A 22724-nucleotide genomic window follows, 5' to 3' on the forward strand; every position below is an offset into this window, starting at 1 on the left:
TTCATTATTCACTCAAAAAGTTGAGCACAGCTGGGTAGAGCAGCTTCGGGGTTTGGTTGGTTTTTTTCCCCCCAACCTTTAAAATGCTTTAAGCTGTGCAGTGTGGGTGTTAATGCAAAGCACTCAGCCTGTCACTCTTCATCCCCGTGTCACTCGTGTGCATTTACATCACCCACTCTGAGCAACCTGTGTGTAAAGTGTAGACTCCCCCTCTGAATTAACCTGTACATATATTTAGTGTGTGGGACTGTGTCGTATTTCCCTTTCACACGGAGCTTTCGGTTGTCTGCAGCACGTGGCACTCAAAACTTCAGCAATATTCTGAGTGTCAGAGCTGTCAGGATGATTAACAAGAGGCATTTGAAAAGAAAACAGGAGGTAGTTAAGACCTGCTCTTGGAATATGATTTATGGAGGTGTTTTATGGCAGAACCACGACTCTGAGACAAAACCAGCACACATTGAGAAACCTGAAACCAGGGGGTGCTGGGCCAAGCACATTGATTTTTGCTACAAGATTCCGCCCTTTTATTTGGCAAAGTTAGTTAAAGTCAATGAGAAACTATAAAGAATATTGTCCTTTTAAAGACAAGGAACATTTAGGGGAGAACTCAGCCCTGGCCATTCCCAGGATTTCTCCTGGAGCCCAGCAGGTGATTTCTGGCACTGAGTGATGAGCTGGATGCCCATGGGTGAGAATGGTTATATGGAAACCCCTTAACTTAAGAAGCATTATTGGACAAGAATTGATTCCCAGTGGGTTTGTTTCCTTTCTTTAAAGTCTCTTTACCAGGGGACTCCAGCAGAAAGGCCCCTGTACCTGCCCCAGCCCTTCCCAAAGGAGAATTGTCACCAATTACCAGAGCACAGTCAAAGACACCCCTGGAACCAGCCGGATTTTCCCAGTCTGTATTTTGATAAACATTAAAAAAAAAAAAAAGGATGAATGGAAGGAAGAACCCTCCGTGCTTAAAACCCCGGGGGAGAGCAGGAAATGTGCAATTGTGCCAAGCAGCTGTGAAAACATTGCCCCTGACCCACAGCCACCTTCCCCCTCCCCTCTGTCCCAGCACATTTACCTTGCAGGGGGTTGTGGCTGGTTGTGTTCCAGCAAGTGGGGCCTGATTTACTGAGCTGGAATTGCCCTGAAATGGAACACTGGAGAGGAGCAGGTTCCTAAACAGTTTAAGGGTCTGTCTGTTCTGAAAGAGGAGCCGGTCACGTTTGATGAGCAAACGTTTTACAGATCAGGAGCTGGAAAATGACTGGATTTGGGTGTGACTCAACCTGCTCGAGTCAGAGAGGCTGAAGGGGGAGCAGAGATATTGGCTTTTGCTGAGAGAGACCCAAAGCACACCATGTTCCAGGTCACAGAGGGAGTCACTCACACTTCCCCCCTCACCCCCCTCTCCTCCAGCCCCAGCTGCTCTGCCCCTCTCCACCTGCTGTGTTTCCCCATCCTTTATCACCTCTTGCTGAAGGCAGAATTCACACTGGATGGTCTCTTCTGTTCCCTCTCCAGCTCTCCATCCTCCTGCCCCTCCCCACCCTCCTTCCTCCCTGTCACGTCCACATCAGGAGTGCAATTGGAAAGGGGATCTCCGAGGAGCTGCCTGTCAGACCTGTCTGCTTGGAGATCAGCTCTGCTGCTTAAAGTGGGGAGGAATGATTCCTGGGAGGAAATATTGCTATATTGCTGTTAAGCAGAGCAACTCTATCCAGCCGGTGAATATGACAGAGATCTATCAAAATAAATAAGAAATAAATATTAAGCCATCAAGCCTTACAAGACCACTTGGGTAGCAGGGGAGAACAAGGCTCAGGATATAAAGGGGATTTATTTTTTAACAGATAGAAGCAGCTACGTGCAGAACAGCCCAGGGGAGTTTCCATGGGCTGGGGCTGAAATACCAACGTGCTCCTGAGGCACCTCCAGGTAAAGGGCACCTGGAGATGAATATGCATTTTAACCACCCCACAAACCCAGCTACAGTGCTGGGGCATCAAGTGGCAGGGATGGATGTCCCAGTAGGGCATCCAGGAGCCAGCAGCTGCTCCTGCTGTCCTTTGCAGCCTTGGGGAGGGACAGCCTTGGGGAGGGACAGCCTTGGGGAGGGACAGTCTCCTGCCCTGCTCATACCTGGCAGCCCCCCCAGATCTCTGCAATTCCTGCACCTTTTAGCTCCCATTAGAGAGCTTGGCTTTCCTGGGGGCCTGTTTTCATCTCCACCCTTTGGACAAGCCCCTCCTGGAAGCTGCAGGGAATCAGAGGAATCCAGTGGCCAGCACAGCCTTTCACCCAGGGAGCTGGGAGGTGAACCCACAAACGAACAGCAGCGATTTCCCAGCCAGTTCCCCCCAGCACAGCACTGTTTGAAGAGGAATTGCTGCTGTCTTGACTTCCCTTCTCTGCTGCAGAACATGCTCTTGGCTTCTGGAGCAGAGACCTGTGCAGAGGCACAGAGAGGCTGTGGGTGCTCAGCCAGCCAGATGTCCACGGGAGAAAGATGAAAAAGAAGCAAGTGTTTGATCCTTCAAGTGGATAAAATGGCACTTCCTGCACCAAGAACGTCAGAGAAAAAGCAACAGCCCATAAGACAAAAGGCAGGCTTGAAGGATGGGGAGACCAACACAATCTAATCTGTCTTTGGTCAGTAAACAAACCCAGAGAGAATGGGTTTGCAGCGTGTTGACAATGTTCTGGCAGTTCATTAATCCCAGCAAAATCTCTCCAAAGCTACTGATGCATGGATTCCATTTTCAAATTTCTCATTAGTTCCTCTTTATGGATTAAATGCTGATGTTCACGAGTGAGTGCACACAGCTTCAGCTGATGGATGTAATTGGGTTGTAATGGATTTTAGCTGCTGTTCCCTCTGATCCAGCCAATTTGAAAGGCAGCATCACTGTGTTCTCCCCAGCTCTCTGTGGGGAATGAGAAATTGAAACCTGCAAGATGGAATTTATCAACTTCCATAAAGTTCTCTCCAACCATCATCAAACTGCTCAACTCCTCATTGTCATTCTACCCCCAAACTCTGGCCGGGCCATCAAGATATTAAAGTGCATCTGAAACAAGTAGAGTTGATCCTTCAATATTCTCTATGTCCTCAGCATTGATTTAGGTGCTGTAAATATTACCCAGCCCAGGGTGGCATTAACACAGCAAGAGCTTAACAGAGGGAACACAGAGGGGTGTGAAAGGATTTAAAGGCTGGAGAACCTCCTTCCAGTTTTTAATACACCTGTATCTCAACAGATAAATGGATAAGTGATTTGCTGTCACTATGGGGCCAGTGGGAAAAACAGCTTCACCCTTCCTCCCCCTCCCCAAACAGCAGCTGACTTGCTCTCAGCTTCAACCCAGCCTTGGCCAGCCAGAGGGATGTGGAATGGTGAGGGAATTCCCACAGGGGAATGTGGAATACCAAGGGCACAGGCATGGTCACATAAACCTCTGGAAATACAAGGATTTTAGAAAACCACAAAAAAAACCCCCTCATATCTTGAGCTGGAGGAGAAACTGGGTGGGACTATCCTGGGAGGGAAGCAGTGGCCAAGGCCAACCAGAGCTGGGAAGGGGATTTAGGGAAAGGATCCCACTGCTGGTTTGCTCTAAGAAGCCCCACAGGACTGCAGAATATCCTCCTGGGATGTAATTCCTCTAAAAGCTGAGGGTGCAAAATGTTTCTTGAAAGAGATCCAGGTTTTAGCTTCCAGACACCCTGTCACTGCAGACATCCAGCCTGGGAACACCCCAACTGTGTCATGGAGCTGCACAGTCCCCTCCATGGCAGCACTCCTGCAGGAGAGCTCGGGGATGCTTTTCCAAAGGTTCTTCCAGCGGCACGGGCTGAGCTGCCTGGAGAATGTCATTGCTGCACAAAGCCCTGAGCTCTGCACACAGAGCCAGGCCCAACCAGCATTTCCATGGTCCTTAAATGTGCCATGAAGAGCCCAACCTGTGCAGGGGATGGAGCTGCCACAGCCCCCCAGAGCTGCTCCCTCTTTATTGCCTCCAACTGCCTTTGCCTCGGGCCCATCAGCTGAGCCATCCCAGCTTCCCTGAGCCAGCTCCCTGCCCTGGCAGCTGCTGCCACCACCAAACCCACCCTGGCAGCAGCATCCTGCCTCCCTTCCCCATCCCAGGCCAGATTCCAGAATGGCTGCAAGTGAAAACTCAATTATTGACTCCAGTGGAGGTGTCAGTGCCCGGAGCAGGGAGGGGTTTGACCTGCTCCAGGACTGGCCACAGGAGCCCAAAGTGATTATAAAAGCCCAGTAAGACAGGCTTTAAATTTCTTAGTTTTGCTGCTGTTATTATTAGAGCCCCCATTTCCATGCCATGGAGGTGTTTAAAGGCTGGAATATCAACTAAATGATGCAGCATTTCAGGACAGACAGCCCTTGCCCTGGCAGCCAGTGCTCAGCTGTCACTCCCTCACCCAGAGGGGCTAAACCTGCTGGCTGGGCTTAGTTGGAACAAACTTCCAACTGGTTAAAATGTTCATGAGACCATCCACAAAAAAAAAAAAGAAAAAAAAAAAAGCTCAGAAATAAAATTTAACCCAAAATTAGCTGAGTTTCAGCAAAGAACTCAAACAGGGCATTGTGTGCCTGGGAACAACCTGAGCAAAGTGGTGGCTTGGGCAGGGCTAAACTGGAGTGTAAAACACCTCCCCTCCCTTCCCTGCTGTTGGAACACAAAGGCCTTCTCATTTATTATCACTGATTCTCTCCACCAAAATCTCCTGTACACCTTTAATTAAATTATTGCAGTCCTTTGGTGGATTATGCATAAATCTTCATTTGTTTGCTTTATTAGCATTCGATCTGGTTTGTTGGTTTTTTTTTGGTTTTTTTTTTAATTGCAGAAATGTTCCCCCCTCAGGCAGCAAAGCAATATAGCTCAGCTAAAGCAGGGGTTTGGGGAGGGTAGTCAATTTGATTAACATCACTGTCAATATGATGGATGGAAATCCTCTCAAATGAGTCGCCCAATACCTCGAAATCATCGCTGGAATATTCCTTTCATTAGGACACAAGTGATAAATTCACTTTAGAACCAGGTTGGCCTGCCCCAGGTTTCCCTTAACAAGGGAAATACAGAGGCTTTGTCTCCAACACTTTGAAATCCACGTCTCAAACCTTTTGATTTCCCTGTCTGACGCACGAGTCTTGATATTCCTGTCTCAGATTTGCCAAAACACTTCGCCTCTGTTTCCACCAAACTGCTTTTCATGGCTGGAGGGGGCTCAGAGCCCCAGAATCTCCTGTTCTGCCTCTCAATTCAGCAGCATTTACTTGCATTATGAGGAGGAACAAAACAATCACCAGTGGTGGTTTTTCCTCCAAGTGAGGCACGTTCCAAATGAGGTCTTGGGGCACTTTGGCAAACCAGCCTCAAAAAGGAGGAGGGATTACAGGTCAGGTTCAGCACAGAAACTCCCAGAAGCTTTAGACACTCATTGAAGGGTTCAACCACTGCCTCTTTGAAAGAGCAGAGACAGAGAGACTGAGAAAAGAGAAAGTAGGTGTGTGTGGTGAAAGGTGGCAGTTCTTGCACTTTCCCAGAGTAATGCTGTATTACTTTCAGTGAGACACTGCATATAATTAACCACCAAGAAAAGAGACCTTCCTCCCCTTTTTTTTCGCCCTCTTTTGTCTTTTTAATTAAATTATCTCCCGTTCTCAGTGATGCTGCCATTATTCCACACAATGTGTGTTCATTAGAAATGCACTTACACTTATCATATCTTGATTTATCAGCTCTTCCCCTCATTTCCACGCTCTGGATTAACAGGCCCTGGGACAGAACACACTGAGGGAGTTCAGAGGAGCCTGGGAGAGGCTCCAGCCTCAACAACCCCACACGGAGCCCTTCACAGAGCCCACACATGAGTGTACTACAACCATTGTCTGAAGTCCCAGGCACCCTTTTTTTGGGTGTCTGGAGCCTTTTCTGTGGAGCAGCTTAATTCTGTGAGTGATTCAACCCTCTGGCTGGGTGGGCTGATGGGACTCTGCAGTGGGAAACACAAGTCCCTTTGGAATTCCCAGCAGGCCACTGACACAGGCAGGGAAATAAGAACTTCTCGTTCCAGAACGAGCAAAAAGAAGCTCCTGGAAGGCAATAAGTGTCTCCCCAAAATCCAGGCAAATTTAAAGCTGGGAAGCAGAACTTCCTTGGTGCAGGGCAGGATGGAATTTTCCCTTTCAGAGTTTTACCTGCAAGACGTTTTTTCCACCTTAAGGTGGAAAACACACCTGGGATAAAAGAACCACAACAGAATCTTCTAACGCCAGCAGAACTCCCAGAGGGGAGTTCAGACAACCCAAGGACTCACCCTGCTCCCTCTCAAGCCCTCTTTGGCCTTGCTGGGGGTGAATCCCTGCAGCAGGAACGTGCCCCTGGGCAGAGGCATTGGCAGGGAGGGCGTCTGGCAGGTCCAGCCTCGCCCGGGCTCGGCTCTCCAGGCACAGCCAGGTTTCCATGGAGAGCAGGCAAGAGGATTCCAGCTCCTGGGAGCAGAACTGGCAGGATTCTGGGAGGTGATGAGCAGCTGGGTGAGCAGTGGGTGTGATGTGGAGCTGGCAGGGTCCCTCCAAAGCTCCAAAGTGTCCCAGGCTCCCCCCACCCTGTGCTGTGCAGAGCAGGGAAGAACATCCTCAGGCATCCGCAGCCTCCAGCCACTCTGCAGCGACAGGATTTGTTGGAGGGCAGAACTGACAGGCAGGGAACAACAATCTCTTATTGGTATGGGCTCCCTGAGCAGTGATGGAAGGCAGGGTGAGTGCCTGTGACAGGCAGGGGCTGCGGGAGGTGTCGGAGGCTCCACGGAGCAAGCCAGGCTACAAATGAAGAGCCACGGACATGGCACAGCAGATAAAGATGTAAGTAGGTCAAGCATCACTTTCTCGGGATGGGAGTGACATTTTGGCCTTACACAAAACAGGAGTCATCTGTTATTATTTGGTTTGAGCCCATTAAACAGGCTGGCTGCCACCAGCACAGCCATTTGTATTAAAATCACCCTGATGATTCCTCAGCGCTGTGCTTGCTCTACAAGGTTATTAATTATGCACCCAATTTGACAAAGATAATAACACTCACCTGGCTGCAAGGGGGAAGGGGAGGCTGGAGGGTTACTGAGCTGCTTCTGCTGGGGAGATCACACACACTGGGGCTGTTTGTCTTGAACAGATGAGCAAGGAGCACATAAACACACCCGTGGCAGTGAACAGCTCTGCAAAGCCTGCACTGCTGGTTCCCTGCACAGGCTGCAGCACAGGGGGCTGAGGAGCCAAGAAGAAATGCAATGAGCAGGTGGAATCAGTGCCTGGGTGTTAAACACTGAGTGAAGGGGATGGTGCCTGTGCAGCCAACTGCAAGCACTGCAGCCTTAAACAAACCCACAGCGCTCCACAAGTGGCTGCAAAGCCACTTCCCCACCTAACCCTGGCCCCCCCAGGTGCCAAAATTCAGAATTCAGCCATGTCTAAACCACACCAAGGGTTATTATTTCTTTATCTCTAGGCCCAGAACCTCTTTGTAGAGACGCTTTAATTCGTTTGCAGTCCAAAGGATGTATCACTTGGGGTATTGATTTATTTCTAAACAGATGTAACAACTTTCTAGGCAGAGATGCTGAAATGAGTAGGATAAATCAATTGAGAATATTTTTTCTGCATGTCATAAACCTGTTTTGCATTCCATAGAGGCCCAGGGTGGTTTTGTCCAATGGATTATTCTTTTCATTAGTGTCCCATCAAAGCCAGACCAACCAGATGACTGTTTCCCCCTCCACCCACCCCAAGAAAGTTAAATGCTTAAAATAACTACTGATAGAATTGGTAATTCAGAGCCTATTGTTTTTGATAATTAGCATATTAAAGGAAGTCAGCTAGAGCAAAATATCCATTTATTAACAGTAATGAACCTTGCCTCTCTCTTAAATACTTCAGGATTAAAGACTCCCAAGGCAAAGGGAATCTGCAGACAAGAGCAGTTCATGGGGCCTGGGGTTCCTCCCCAAAATGATTTCCCAAACCACTGGAAAGGCCCAGCATGAAGAAGTTTCTTCACTGGCCACACTCCTCCCAGGCATTGTTGCTTTAATCCAGCCCCTCTTGATTCAAGTCCTACCCATTTAATCCATGGATATGTTTTCCAAACAAGGTGAGGGTTTTTTTATGCTGAATACATATGGCACACCCACAGCTGAGCCTCCTCCCTGCCAGAGCCACAACCAGCAGGTTTTGGAGATCAGATGAATCCCAGACCTCTCCCTTCCCAGGATTCCTTTTGCTCTGCCTCGTGTGCATCAGGAATGGTGCTCCTGTTGCTAATGGAAATCACTGCTGGAAGAACTGGCACCGGGACAATAAATCTTTTATCACTGCAAGCTTAAATGGGGACTGAAATCATTCACGAAGCAGTTTTATTTAAAAGTTGATTATTCAATTGAAGTCGATTTCAGTGACCTCATTGGAGCCTGAAAAGATTTACAGGGGAGCTGAGCACAGTCACAGGGGCCTTGATGACTTCATAGAGCTGCAGACATCAATTGTCTGTGACTCACAGAACTTCTCCCAAATCCCTCTGCTCCCTCGCTCTGAACCAGACCTCAAACCCCATCTCAGACATGCAGGATTGCTGGAGATACCAGCAAAAGATAAATGCAGGGTACCAGGACTCTTGGAGAGAGAAAAAAGAGAATGAATTAATGGATTCAGCCAATGTAAGCAAAATCAAGATCTGGCTCCGTGACACTTCATCAGCATTTCTTTTCTGGCGTGACAGAGACAGATGGGCTGTTTGGGAAAGGGATTTTTAGAGGAGGAAGAGGAAAAAAAAAATACATTTGACCCAAGTTTTGCAACAAAACGTCAAGCAAAGGTGGGGGAAGAGAAAGACACGAGTATAAAATGATCCTGGGTGTGATGATCCTGGGTGTGATGATCCTGGGTGTGATGATCCTGGGTGTGATTATCTTGAGTGTGATGATCCTGAGTGTGATGATCCTGGGGTGTGATGATCCTGGGGTGTGATGATCCTGGGTGTGATGATCCTGGGTGTGATGATCCTGGGTGTGATTATCTTGAGTGTGATGATCCTGAGTGTGATGATCCTGGGGTGTGATGATCCTGGGGTGTGATGATCCTGGGGTGTGATGATCCTGGGTGTGATGATCCCGGGATGTGATGATCCTGGGTGTGATGATCCTGGGTGTGATGATCCTGGGTGTGATTATCCTGGGTGTGATGATCCTGGGGTGTGATGATCCTGGGGTGTGATGATCCTGGGGTGTGATGATCCTGGGTGTGATGATCCTGGGTGTGATGATCCCGGGATGTGATGATCCTGGGTGTGATGATCCTGGGTGTGATGATTCTGGGTGTGATGATCCTGGCTGTGATTATCCCGGGATGTGATGATCCTGGGTGTGATGATCCTGGGTGTGATGATCCTGGGTGTGATGATCCTGGCTGTGATTATCCTGGGTGTGATGATCCTGGGCTGTGATGATCCCATGGTGTGATGATCCTGGGCTGTGTGATGATCCTTCCTCCCCTCCCCTAAATCCCTCACCTCTCAAGCACCCTCAGGAGCATCAATGTGATCATTACCAATTATGTAACAGAGCAGAAGAAGAGATGAATAACTCAGGCTGGAGATCTCCTCAGGATTTATCACCTTGCACATCCCCGTCTCCATCGGGAAACTGTCACTGGGAGGCAGGGGGAGGTGGGAGCTGCAGCTCTGTGCTGATCCTGAGACAGTTATTCTTTATCAACAAGTGAAAAATGGGTGGAAATCCATCTGGGTGTTTGTCTCTGTCATTAACACAGCACAGAGATGAGCCCTTTCATAAATCACTTCTCGGGCCCTCGGAATCGCAGGAGGGTTTGGGTGGGGAGGGACCCCCCTGTGCTGAGCAGGGACATCTCCAACTGCATCAGGTTGCTCAGAGCCCTGTCTGATCTTACTGAGCCCAGAAGGACTAAAAATGCCCACAGCCACCTTCCCAGGGAAGATCTGTTGCTATTTTTTTCAGGTATTTCCAGCTCGTGCCCAGAGGAATCCAAGAGGTCCCTCCAAATTCCACTGTGGGAGCTGTGAGACAGGAGTCACCTGAGGAGCCAAACCACTGCTGGGAGGGGGAGGAACACCTCAGTTATGCCCCTTGGATACAGTAAAAATAGCAAACCCAGTTCACTTTGGGTGTATTAATTTTGGCCTGAATAAACCACCTTTACCCTGTGACACCTGCTCTCAAACATCAGGATACAAATCTTAGAAGAACTCTGGAGTTTCTCAGGGTCTGGCTTCTTGAGGACATAAATTTACCCAAAGTATCATCTGAGGGACGAATTAACAATAACTTCCTCTCCAGTCCAATTAAAGGTTGTGTGAATGACTGAGGGATGAGTTCATGTCCAGGGTTGCACTGGCTGAATATTTCATTAATCTCACCTCAAAATAAACGTGGGCCATAATGAAAAAGACAGCTCACTTCGGAAAAATCATTATTTTTATCGACATAAAACAACTTTCTGCCCCTTTTCTTCCCTCCCCCTGTGGTTTTTTACCACATTAAGAATTCAAATTGCAGAGAGAATTACTGGGACCAATTTAGGGCCATTTCAGCTCAAGGGGCACAGTGGGGTCCATCCAGTGCCATTGTCCAGCTCCCTCCACACGTGGAGCTGCTCGAGGCTCCCACAGGGCTGGGAAAGGGAAGGGGCCAAACCCTGGGGGGGTTGAGCTGATGTGCCCACGCTGAGCTCTGCTGTTTAAAGAGGTGGATTTCAGGCACTGCAAAACCCCTGGGAGAACTAAGAGGCATTTGCCAGGCAGGTTTAACTCTCAGGTGCGGCCCTGCCTTGCCAATAAATGTCCCTGTTTTCCCTGAAATAAGGATTTATTTTTCTCTCATGCAAAGAAGGAGAAAGGTTAATGAGGAGTCAGGATCTCTTTATGCACCAACTTATCTTCCAGTGCTCTGCCTTCCCTCGCAGCAGCTCAGACACAGCAGCATCCTGGATGTATGAAAACTGCTTTATTTCCAGTAATTAGAGAAACTAATGAATCCAAACACCACAAAAGGTCCAAATCTATCAGGGCTGTCTGCTTCCAATTTGTAGCAGGCTCGGCGTGCTCGGAGACGCCGAAGAGCAAATTGCATAATTAGGAAAAGGTTAGAGAGTTTTTCTGCAAGGAGTTTATTCAAAGCAATGACTAAACACCTGCTGGCACATTCCAAGCCTTTTGTCACCTTGTGTTTTTCCAGCTCAACACACAAGAGTTGGGTCAAAAAGGCTCCAAGCCACGATTCTCACAACTGCAGCTCCCCGTTTTTCCACCTCCCTGCTCGGGTGGCTGAGGGCTGCCAGGAAAAGCTCCAAGGAATGAGGGGGAATTCTTGAGGCAATATTCCAGTTGCAAGGGAAGTTCCCCCCCCCAAAAAATATTTGGGAGCCCCACGTTGGAATTGCAAAGGACACGTCTTGGTGTCAGAGGGGCGGAACCACCAGAGCCGATTTTCCGCCCTTTTATGGCCACGGGAAGTTTAATTTGCAATTTGGTTTAATTATTCCTAATACACTTGATGTTCCAATAATTAGCTTCTGCAGCAGCGTGGGGGGAAAATCTGATTTATCTGTTTACTTCCATCTTTAGCTGTTCAATGAGCTGCTCTGTCCCCTGCTCTGGAACCTCTTCCCACAGACACTGAGAGCTGCAGAACAAACCCTCACCTTTGCAGCCTGCCCAGAGCTGGCAGAGCCAGGCTGCTCTCAGGGCCTTCTCCTCTTTAGTTTTAGTGCCTGTTTTCCAGAGGAGAATATTCTCCTGCCCACTGCTGGGGACAGAATCATCCGTGAGAGCCCCAGGAAAAGACCTGAGCAGTCCTAAAAAGCGTGAGCTGCTCCCTCTGAGGGAATCTCTCACTGACCAACGTGATCCAGAACTGCTGATCACAGCTCTTCCTACCAACCCAACCCTGATCCCTTCCAGGCTGCCAATCCTTTGCAGATTTTCATGGCATTTTCTACAGGCAGAGTCCGTGTTTTGTGTGAACCAGCTGAAGAGTTTTGTTCATTCACCTTTCAGAAAGAGCCCTGGGTGAGCTCAGTGTCCACCCACCAGGAATCCACAGGGATGTTCCACTTGTGACAACTCAATTCCAGCAGCTGGGTTTCCCTGCCTGGGTTTCACTGCCTGGGTTTCCCTGCCTGCTCCCCACGTGCCAAACCACCCCTGTCCCTGTGCACCCCACAGCACAAGAGCTGCATGTTATTAAAACCCAGGACTGGGGAGATAATCTGTTCACAGCTCCTTCCTCCTCCCTTCCCATCCCCTTAGAAACAGCTCTTCTCCACAGTAAATAAACTTAGAAAGCCTTATCATTAATTCTATTTAGGCCTAATATGTCATAAAGGCAGGAAAGCAGGCCATTTTCCTCTCTGCTGGGGCACAAAACACGGATTAACTATTCCAACCAGAGCTGTGAATGATTTATTAATTCAATTTTGGAGTGTGTGACTGTCACATCATATAAGTTCGTTACAGAAAGAGTCTCTCTGAGGGCTCCTCTCCTCTTTTTAAGCCGTCTGACTGACATTTCACACCCTCACAACCACAGCCATCCATCTCCTCACTGCTGCTCCTGTGCCACACAGAGGTGACACCACTTTGTCCTGCCCGTGGGAGAGGGTCTGTGTGGGATGTGTGGGATGAGGGAGAGCCCTGGTGGCTGCTGAGCCACGGCAGGGATGCTCCAACCAGACCTTATGCTCAGATTTAGGGACTAAATTTAGCTCTGTGTGGAGCTGGATTGTCCAGGGTGATGTCCACGTTTGGGTTTCTTTTTTAATTTTTAATATCACCTCTTTCATTTCTTCCTGCCTGTAAATAAATAAATAAAACCTCATTCCCTTGAATGTCAAGAAAAAAAATAATAAGCAAGGTGTGGAACCAGCACTTCCCCCCTGGTTATGGACCAGTTTGAACGGAGGTGCTTGGGAAAGTTTGCTGCAGAATTTTTCACTTGTTGATGTAAAAGGGGTGTTTCTGTTCAATGAATGTCAATAAAATTTAGAAAAATACCTTCTGCAAAGAGTTCCCTGGTGGAGAGAATTTCAAACACCAGCTCACCCAGCAGAGGATTCAACTTGTAACCAGAACACCCTCAGAGACTGGAACACCAGGAGAAACACAAACTATTTCGTTTGATCTCCCCCATCCAGCACAGACCTTCACAGTTCATTCATTTACCCCTCTGAAAAACCCTCATCTACCAAAATTCTCATCCCAAAGGGAGCCCTGCCCTGGTTTGAAGGCATCACCCCCGTGCTGGTTTGTTCCACTGGACACCAGCCACACCATTATGTCTCATTTGCATCTCTCTTTTTTTTAGCTTATTCCATTAATTTTTGTTATGCCTTTCTTTAGATTACAGAACTCTTCCACCCCCACTGTGAGGCAAGAACAGGAGCCTACCCTCAACTCCCCCTGAAACCCAACCTTGTTCCATTTTAGACCCGAGGACTCTCGTTTCATTCCAAAATAAAAACAAATAAACCCCGTTCCGAGGGACAGAAGGACACGAACAGCAAAGTAAACACTCTCTCAGTACCAGCTGTGAAATGCTGCTGGGGAGCCTCTCCCTCCTGGAATGCCATGTTCATCAGCCCTGTTCCAGGCAGTGTTTCCCAGCCCAGCCCTGCAGGGCTCCTCTGGAACTCGTATTTCCTCCCTGCAGACAACAGGGTCAGTCCTGTCACAGGGCTCTGGCTCCAGCCAGCCCGACACAGCCCTGCCCTGCTCTGGGGACAGGGCTGGCCAGAAAACCTCCAGAGATGAATCAGCTCCTCTGGGCCATGGGGAGGTGGGAAGGAGCCTCCTCGAGGTGTCTGTGCCACTGAGGGACCGTCCCCAGCCTCCTGGGCAGCTGGAACACGGGAAGAGACACCCCTGGAACCCCCCCTGGGCTTTCAGGAGACTGGAGTCTTGTCCCCTCCTCCTCCTCAGGGAGCAGTGGCTGCGTTTGTGGGGCTGGGATGGAGGAATATGGGATGTGGGGCTGGGATGGAGGAATATGGGATGTGGGGCTGGGATGGAGGAATATGGGATGCTGGGTTACCCACTATGAATTCTTTGTGTCTGGGTTTGTGGGGCTGGGATGGAGGAATATGGGATGCTGGGTTACCCACTATGAATTCTTTGTGTCTGGGTTTGTGGGGCTGGGATGGAGGAATATGGGCTGTTGGGTTACCCACCACGAATTCTTTGTGGTGTGGCCCTGACCCTCGGCTGAAAAGGGGCAGTGGGAAGAGCTGGGTGATGGAACCCCCAAAATAAAGCTCAGCTTTGCCTGCACTGGTGGTCCCTGTGGCTCTGCACTGGCACAGCTGCCCTGCTGCAAACTGTGTCCCTGGCAAAGCTGGGGGAGCTGGATGTGCCAGGGCAATTCCTAAATCCAGCAACCACATTTTCTGGGGCTCTCTTGTCCAAGCATGTCTTCTGCCCCAAAAGATAAGCCTTGCCACAGTTGGGGTTTTTTTTTTTGCTTTATTATTTCCTATAATTCTGAGTGGTCCCAGTAATCAAGCCAGGAGGACACACTCCTTCCCCTCCTGCAGATAATTAAATGGCTGTTTCCAATGCCCTGCTCTATTTATGCTCCTCTCTACACGGTGAATTAATGCTGAAGCTGCCCAGGTTCCCCTCTGAACAAAGGAACAGCACAAAGCAATCGATTTGTATCTGGTTCCATTGTACATGGATCTAAGTTGGAGTGTTTATCTCTGAATTATACAGGAATGGAGGGCTACACAACTTCAAAAAATAAAATTGTGGCAGTTTTTTCCCTGCTTTGCAAAAGCACAAGTGAAGGCAGAAGGTTTTTTAAAGCAGAGCAGAGGGACCTTAGAGGGGTGAGCAAAGCAGTTGTCACATTGCAAGAACATGAGAGGGACTTTAACAGTGACAAAAACAGTCTTGGCTCTGACTGAGCAGCACCTGGAGCGGCAGCTGAGCTGTTCCAACAGCTCCCCAGCAGCTCCAGGGGCTCCTGGCTGGGGAACCCCATCCAGCAGACACTGGGACTGCAGCTCTCCCTGCCCTCACCCCTGGGCTCAGGCTGCTGGCAGCAGAGCAGCTCTTTTGTTCTTTGGAGGGTCCCTTTCTCTGGATGATCCCTGTGAACCGAGGCACTGCAGCCCCACCAAGCCCCTCCTTGCCCTCAGCCCCTCTGGAGGCTCCTGGTGCTCCTCTGCTGGGAGCAGAAGCCAGGAGCCCATCCCTCCCCACTGGATCCTGTGCTGGAAAACACCAGGGAGACCTCCCAGCTGAGCTCATCCCTCCTCCCTAACGCTCCTTCCAAGGGTTTATCTGCCTGTTGCCCCTGCTCCCGAGGTAACCATGGCAAACAAGAGCTCTGAGCGAGAGATTTTACACCCCAAACATCCCCTTTGCCACTTCAGCACTTCAGCAGTGGGTGCTGAGCCCTCTGAGGTTCAGCCACGTGGCAAATGCAGGAGGGAGAAGGGAAGGAGAGGATCAGGGGGAAAGGGGGAAGGCACAGGAATGAGAACGGCCCGTAATTTGTTTTGTTCTCACATTTATTCCCTGGGAATCAAAATACAGTAAGCTAAGGATCAGGAGTGCCAAAATATGAAAAGTTGTGAAAGACAGGCTAATTATAGGCACCATTTAACAGATGGGAAAGCTGAGACCAGGACAGGCCAGCAAGTGTAAACAGGGCTCTGTGACGACCAGGGGGAAGCTCTGTCAGAGCATCCTGACAATCTTCCTCCTCCTTCAGTTTGCAGGCACAATTGATTCATGTTTCCAAACGTTTCCCTGCAAGTAAAAGTGATTTAGCCTGCTAAAAATAAAGGGAAGACAGTAAGTAAGAGAAGTCTAAGTTGTCATGTTCAGCCTGAGAGCTGCAGCTGCTCCAGCAAATCCCCCAGACCTGGTGCTTTGCTCCAGGAGCTGCTTTGCTCCAGGAGCTGCTTCCAGCCTGGAAAAATCTCCCCTTACAAAACACCACCAGTGAAAGACTGGAGCGCTGGGGAAACGAGCTATTTCCCAGAAAGTTTGTAGTAATAAAGAACCAGGTAACAAAGAGGCAAGAAACCATCAGATCCCTGGATATTCCACCTTATTAACGGGAAGGGTGGAAAAGGGAGAAACCAGAGCAGCTGCAGTCGGTGCATTGAGTCTGCTCAGGAAACCAGTCAGGTCTGTGCTCCCCTCAGTTTACTTTTCTGTGATAATAAAGGTTCTCACTGTTACTCAACAAGAATTCTGAATTGGTTCTCAGCTCAGCAGCAAAGAGAATTAAGAGTTTCTCCTTTCCCTATTGTTACCTGGCTTATCAGCTTCCCCACATCCAGGGCAGGCTGCACTGGAGAGCAGCAGCAAATAAATCCCCCTTATTAGTGAGAGACTGTTTGACAACCCCAAGCTTGACTTTGTCAGCTCAGAGTGGCTCCTCTTCCCATCGTTAAAAAGGCAGAAAATCTGCACTGTTCTGCCAAGCTGCCAGATCAGATTTGAGCAGCAGGACGAGGAAAGCTGAAGAAACCAGAGCTCGGGATCAGATCCCATTTGCTCTCTGCTCCTCAGCCCTGGTGTCACCTGCCCATCAGCTGCATCTCTGGGCATGTCCTGAGCTCCCCAGGCAGCAATTTTGGACTTGTCAGCTCCCATATACCCTGTGCCAAGGGCAGGCACCCCGAGGGAGCAGGGAGAGGATCCAGGGTGGGCACAGCAGGCACAGGAACACCGAGGCAGCAGCAGCAGCATTTCTGTGCTCCAGTCGCCCCAAAAACGCAGCAAATGGGCAAAACCAAGTGAAGGCACAGAGCAACAACACACCCCCCCTGCAGGGTTTGCCAAATGGGCCCGTGGGAAGGCAGTTCTGGGAGCTGGTGGCAGCAAACAGCAGCACAGACCCACCAGCAGCAGGAAGGAGGGTTTCCACTGCTGCCCCCACCCTGCTCTGAGCACAGCCCTGCTGGTGAGAGAGGGAGGAGGAAAAGCCTCTCATGGTGGCTTCACGCTGTCAGAACAGCACAAAGAGTGCCCTGAAAGCAAACTGAGACCTGGCTAAAAACCATCAGCTGCCAGCACTGAGCCAGGACACGTGGAAAGAGCCCGACTACCCCGCCCTGGTTGGTGTTTTTAGGGTGGAACCTCACTGAGCCTCAGTTTTGGGTTGGTAACACGAGCACAGCATCCCCCTCCTCCTGCAGGGGGGTTGCAGGGGCAGCCTGGGATGCAGGGAGCAGTTCTGGCTGCTGCTGCAGGGCTGCACCATGGAAATGACTGAAGATCCCACGGGGAGCAGGAAAAGCCACGGGAAGAGCCGGGGGGAGTGAGGCAGGAGCAGCAGTGAGGTGGTGCTGTGGACACCAAGTGCTGCTCTGACAGATCCACAGCAGCAGTCCCAGCCCCTCCCAGTGCCAAAAGGAATGGCAGGGCAAGCAGGCATCCTAGAGCAGCAGAAGGGAGGACACAGGGGATGGTCCTGGCCTCGGAAGGGAGATGCTGCTTTCTCCCCTGTGCTCTTTGCAGGAGCTCTCAGAATGGGGAATCATCTCCCTCCAGGTTTCCCTTGGTAAAGCAGCAAATCCGGGGGGATTTTTCAGACCTATAAGCATGTGGTAGACTACTTTTCTGGAAGACTAGCTTCAGTACTGCTCCTTTTTATACAGAGGTGCCTCCTTTCCCTCCCAAACTTTCCTATTCCTCCCTATTCTCAGCGTGCAGCAGTGCATTTAGCCACAAGCTGAGAAACCCCCTTCCCCTCTCCCCTTTCAGTCCTCCAATCTCAGGCTTTTAACATCTAATTTGAATCTCAGGCTTTTAAAATGTAATTTGAGCTACCAGGGATGGGTGTTTAGCTGCCATCCCCGACGAGGCAGGAGAAGACACCCAGCCCATTAGCCAGCATTGTGCTCAGCTCCCTGAAGACTGTGCTCAAAAAAAGGGAAAAAAAAAAGGAAAGTATAGACTTTTAAGGCTAATTGCTTCCAAAATATAGTCCCAATTCTCTCTTGTTATAGCCCCTCTAGGGATAAATCCAGTAAAATAACTGGTGGTGTTTAGGTAGCTTACATTCAGCAGGCTGTGCAGTGAGAGTGTGGGAAACAGTCCCCAGGCACTGCTGTCACCCAGCTCTGCTGCTGCTCTGCCACCTCCCTGGCAGCCTCTTGGCAGCCTGGTCCTCCCAGGCTGCACAAGGACCCACCTCCAGACCTGAAGTTGTTTCCCCCCTGCCACAGAAAACTCCCCCACGAGCCACTTTCCCTCCAACACTTGTTAAATCCACCAAACAAACCCCACCCAGGAATCCCCACCTTGGTTTGGAGCTCCAGCATCTCCATCACCCACTGCACAGGCTCCAGCTCCAGGGCCTGATGCAGAGCTGAGAAATCAATACTATTTGTGTGTGGGGGGGGGGAAAGCTTTGGTGGGTAAACAGGGTGCTTGAAACCAAAGGGGAGATTCCAGGCTGCAGAGACAATCCCCAGTGGTGCCCTGGAAAACAGTTCCTAGCTGGCAAACCCACTGCCTGTGTGGGATCTGGGGTTATTAAAGTTCTGCTCACAGTCCAAACTCGCAGAAAATCTTGTCTGAGGCCAAGTTTTCATGAAATCTGGGCCTTTCACTTAAAAAGCAGATAAAAACCCCCAAAAACCAGTGTTTCCTGAGAGCAGAGAACTGCAAAACCACGCATAAGAAACAGCAATTTTTTGACTCCTCTCACCCACCATCCTCCAAGATTTATTTACCAAAAAATCTGTATTTCTTCCAGCAGCCTGGTGGCTGTTTGGGGATGCAGTGGTTTTTCAAGATGCCCCTCTGTGCCAGGGCTGTTAATTGGACAGGCTCACTCTCCTTGTCTGGAAAATTGTGTCTTCTTCCCACTCTGGCTTTGGCTGCTTTTAGTCCATCCCACTCCAGGCCACTCAGCTCAGGGAGCTCCTCCTGCTGCTCTGGCTGTGTTTTCCTGCAGCTCACAGGGGGCATTTGAAGCAGAGACACGGTGCTTTAAGACTCCTGTTTGCACACATTAATTGGGATTAGCCCAACATTTATTCTACTTATGGCTCCAAGCCCTTTGTCAAGGAACACATGTCAGGTTCCTCTGGAAAACCAACTAAGCCAGGAATTGAATTGCTTGCAGTTTTTACCTGAGAAAGCTTATATTTGGAAGCTAAACCCTGGTGTTATTTGGTTTATGACATTTATTTTATAGAACCGGGTTTCCTCTGGGGAGCAGACTTTTTAAAAAGGCTGATCCAAGGACAATGAGCTGCTGGAACAGCAGTGGGAGCAGCAGGGCTCAGAATAAAAGCACTCCTGCACTTCCACCCAGGGGTGGGATCCCCCTGGGACGGGACCATCCCCAAATCAAAGGCTCCAAAACTGGGAGGCACAGGACTAAACTAAATTAAATTAAATCATCTCCCAGCTCGTTCAGGTCCTCAGGATGGCAGAGCCCAGCAGCAAAGACACCTTTTGCAGCCCCCTGTCCATTGAAAATTCCACGTGTGGCTCTTCCCAGGTCCCCAAGGAATTCTGCACGTGCCAGTGAAGTGCCTGTGTGGAGCCCCTGCCTAACTAAAACCCCAGGCCATGATCCCCCCCTGTGCTGCCCTCTTTGCTCAGGGTGGGCTCAGGGTACTAAAAGCACCACAGAGGCTTTGAGGTCCTCAAAACATGTCCTAATTTACTTTAAAATAGTAAAGGGAGGGGGGGAAAAAACCCCAAACCTCCAGCTCTTGAAAAATCACGTGGGAATACACTGTTGGAGGAAATACTGCCAACCAGCAGTGGAAGATTTCTGTTTCCCAGCTTTGTGAGAAAATAAAAGTATATCCTCTCATCTGCTACTCTCCATCGTGGGGGAATAACCTTGTGAAGGACAATGGGCAGAACCAGAATCCCAAAGACAACTCCAGTGCAAATGTTATAGAGCAGGAGAGCAAGTCTTTCCAGTGCCCAGATTTCATCCACATTTAAACTCGGAGGATCTCGTGCAGAGGGAGTTCCAGTGGGGTTCAATATGGTTCTAATAGGGTTCCATCATTTAACAGGGCCCATATAAGCCAGTAAAAAAGCATTTCACTTGCTTTCTTCGGCCCTAAAAACCTCTGCAAGGTTTTTATTTTCCAGGCTCCGGGCTGAGCCCTCGGCCAACCACTGCTGGGAAAGGGGAAGGGACGTGTTTTGGGGCTTTGTTTGCCTCAGAGCAGCAGCTGACTGTGAATCACAGCCACATTTTGCAAAGCCCAGTGAGTGGGACTGAGGACGTGGGGCCTGTCGGGGCTGCAGGAACCGGGGGAGGAGAAGGAGCATCCAGGGAGGGGCAGAGCAAATCGGGGTGGCAGCTGAGCACAGGGAGACCGAGCACAGAAGGGCTCCAGCAACTTGCATATGTGTCAGATGCTCGGGTGGTTGATGCTCCAGAGCAGGCAGCTTTATTTTTAAACAGTGTGTGACACGTGCCAGGTCTGCCAGAGCCAGCCCAGCAATTCACTGGCACCAGTGTGAGCTCCTTTAACCACCCAGGTGAGAACTGAACTAATCCTGGCAGGGGCAGTTCCTCCCTTCCAGGTGAGCTCTGCAGCACTTCAATGATGTTGAACTATGACAGCACTGCCCTGAGCTGTGCCCTGGACTAACCTGGCCAGGGTTGTTTGCTCTGACTCCCCCACTGCTGTGGATCTGCACCAAAAGAAACCTCTGCAAAGTCCCCACATGACTGCACACCAAAATTGTCTTGCAAGAGTGGTTTCTTTGGTCTGTGGAGCTTTGAAATCCCTTTTGTGCCTGGGTCATCTGATAAGGACAGACATCTCCACAGGCAGTTTTCTAATATCTGTCCTCACAGACACTGAGAGGATGCAACATCTAAACAACCCATCTCTCCCTGCTTTCATCTGAATGTTCTTGCATAAATATTAAGTGGCCAAATCTGAGCTCCAATCAAACTTCTGTCTGCAGTTTGTTTGTGTCTCAATTCAGCATTATATCAGGCTGCTATCCCGAGGCTCTGCAGCAGAATACTTCTCATTTCCTTGCTGCCTCCCTACTCCAACCCAGATTATTTTCCCCTTGTAAGCTACTCGCTTTTTTAATTTTGCAATTCATTCTCAACAGTTGCAATATACTGCCCTGAACATAAAATAAAATAACTGGCTCTGAAATTATTCACAAATCCATAAACATCTTAATAGCTCAGGCTGCAGCTTGTGCAGAGACAAACACCAGGCTGGGGTCACAGGACCGAGTTTGTGTTTGGGGGTGCTGGGAGACACCACATGGGCCCAAATTCCAGCTCTGGGGAAGCATTTCCATAGCAAACTTCACCCATTTTTCATTCAGCACCAGACACTTGACCCAGTGTCCTCCAGAAGCACCTTTGCTGACTTTGGCAGGTTCTGGCTCCGGGCCCAGGAGCCTGAAGAGAATTAACTCTGTTCTTGCAAGTGTGGAGGCTGGTTTTTGAAAGGTGTGGCTCTGTTGGATTGGCTTTGGAAGAGGAACTGAACATTATCTGAACTGAACCCGAGCAGGATCAGAAGCAAAGCACAGTTCAAACTCTCCAAATATAGACTGGCCTGAGGCAGAGGGCTGGACCTGAAGACAAGGGCAGGGAGGTCTGGTACCAACAGACTCCACACTGCAGTGAGTGAAACAAGGCAACTCTTCCCCCCTAAACCATCTCTGAATGGTCAGAGATGGAAAAACATCCTCCTGCTGCTCCTCAGCCCTGCCTGCACCTTCAGAAGGGCTTTGCACCCCTGAGCACTTGGGGGACCCTGAAGAGTTAACACTGGAATGGTTCAAGGAAAAGGAGAACCTGGGCCCCCAGAGGACAGAACCAGCTGCTGGGTTTGAGCACCTTCCAAAAAACTGTCCTGAGAGGCCAAATGCCCAAAGGCACTGCTTCTAAAGGCACTCAAATCACACCACCCAAATGTTAAAGAACTCAACCTTAAAACCTCAAGTTTGCAGAATCACAGAATCTGCTGAGCTGGAAGGGATCAGAGTCCACCCCCAAGAGTCCCCCCCTGTGCCCCAGAGGACCATCCAAACCCTCCTGGAGCTCTGGCAGCCTTGGGGCTGTGCCCACTGCCCTGGGGAGCCTGGGCAGTGCCCAACCAGCCTCTGGGGGAAGAACCTTTCCCTGGGATCCAACCTGAGCCTGCCCTGGCACAGCTCCATCCTGGCCCTGCAGCAGCAGCTCCTGGGCAGGGAGCAGCCCTGGGTGATGGATGATGGATGGGAGGCAGGCACGGGGTGGGAGCAGCAGCTCCAGGGGGTGATGGATCAGTGCAGTGCTCCAGATGATGCAGGAGGAGCACAGCAGGCCCATCTGATGGCAGGGACCAGCAATCCATCACCACCACGGGCTGCTCCAGTGATGTATCACTCGGGAAAGGGGAACTCAGCTGGAGGGGAGCAGGCCCAGCAGAAGGGAAGCTGGTTATTCCCAGGGTGGAATATTCCTGAGCCTCTAAGGCTTCCTTGGCACCCAGACACACACCAGGTACACCCCCCTCTTCATTCCCACCCCCAGATACAAACCCAGTTGACTCTGGGAACAAAACAAACCTCATTTCTTATGCCCTGGAACACAAACCTGAGAGCTGCATTCAAAATTCATATTGGGAATCCCCTTGGATTTCTTCAGAGTG

General features: G+C 49.9%; 1 long non-coding RNA gene across 1 annotated transcript; it reads left to right on the top strand.

Annotated features, from left to right (window-relative positions):
* Positions 1-4883: 4883 nt before the first annotated feature.
* Positions 4884-10218, top strand: LOC135403702 (uncharacterized). Its single transcript, XR_010425468.1, has 2 exons — positions 4884-8740; positions 10068-10218. It is a non-coding gene; the product is annotated as an uncharacterized LOC135403702 (long non-coding RNA).
* The last annotated feature ends 12506 nt before the right edge of the window (positions 10219-22724 follow it).

This window comes from Pseudopipra pipra, chromosome 28 (assembly GCF_036250125.1).
Source record: "Pseudopipra pipra isolate bDixPip1 chromosome 28, bDixPip1.hap1, whole genome shotgun sequence".
Classification (NCBI taxonomy): Eukaryota; Metazoa; Chordata; class Aves; order Passeriformes; family Pipridae; genus Pseudopipra; species Pseudopipra pipra.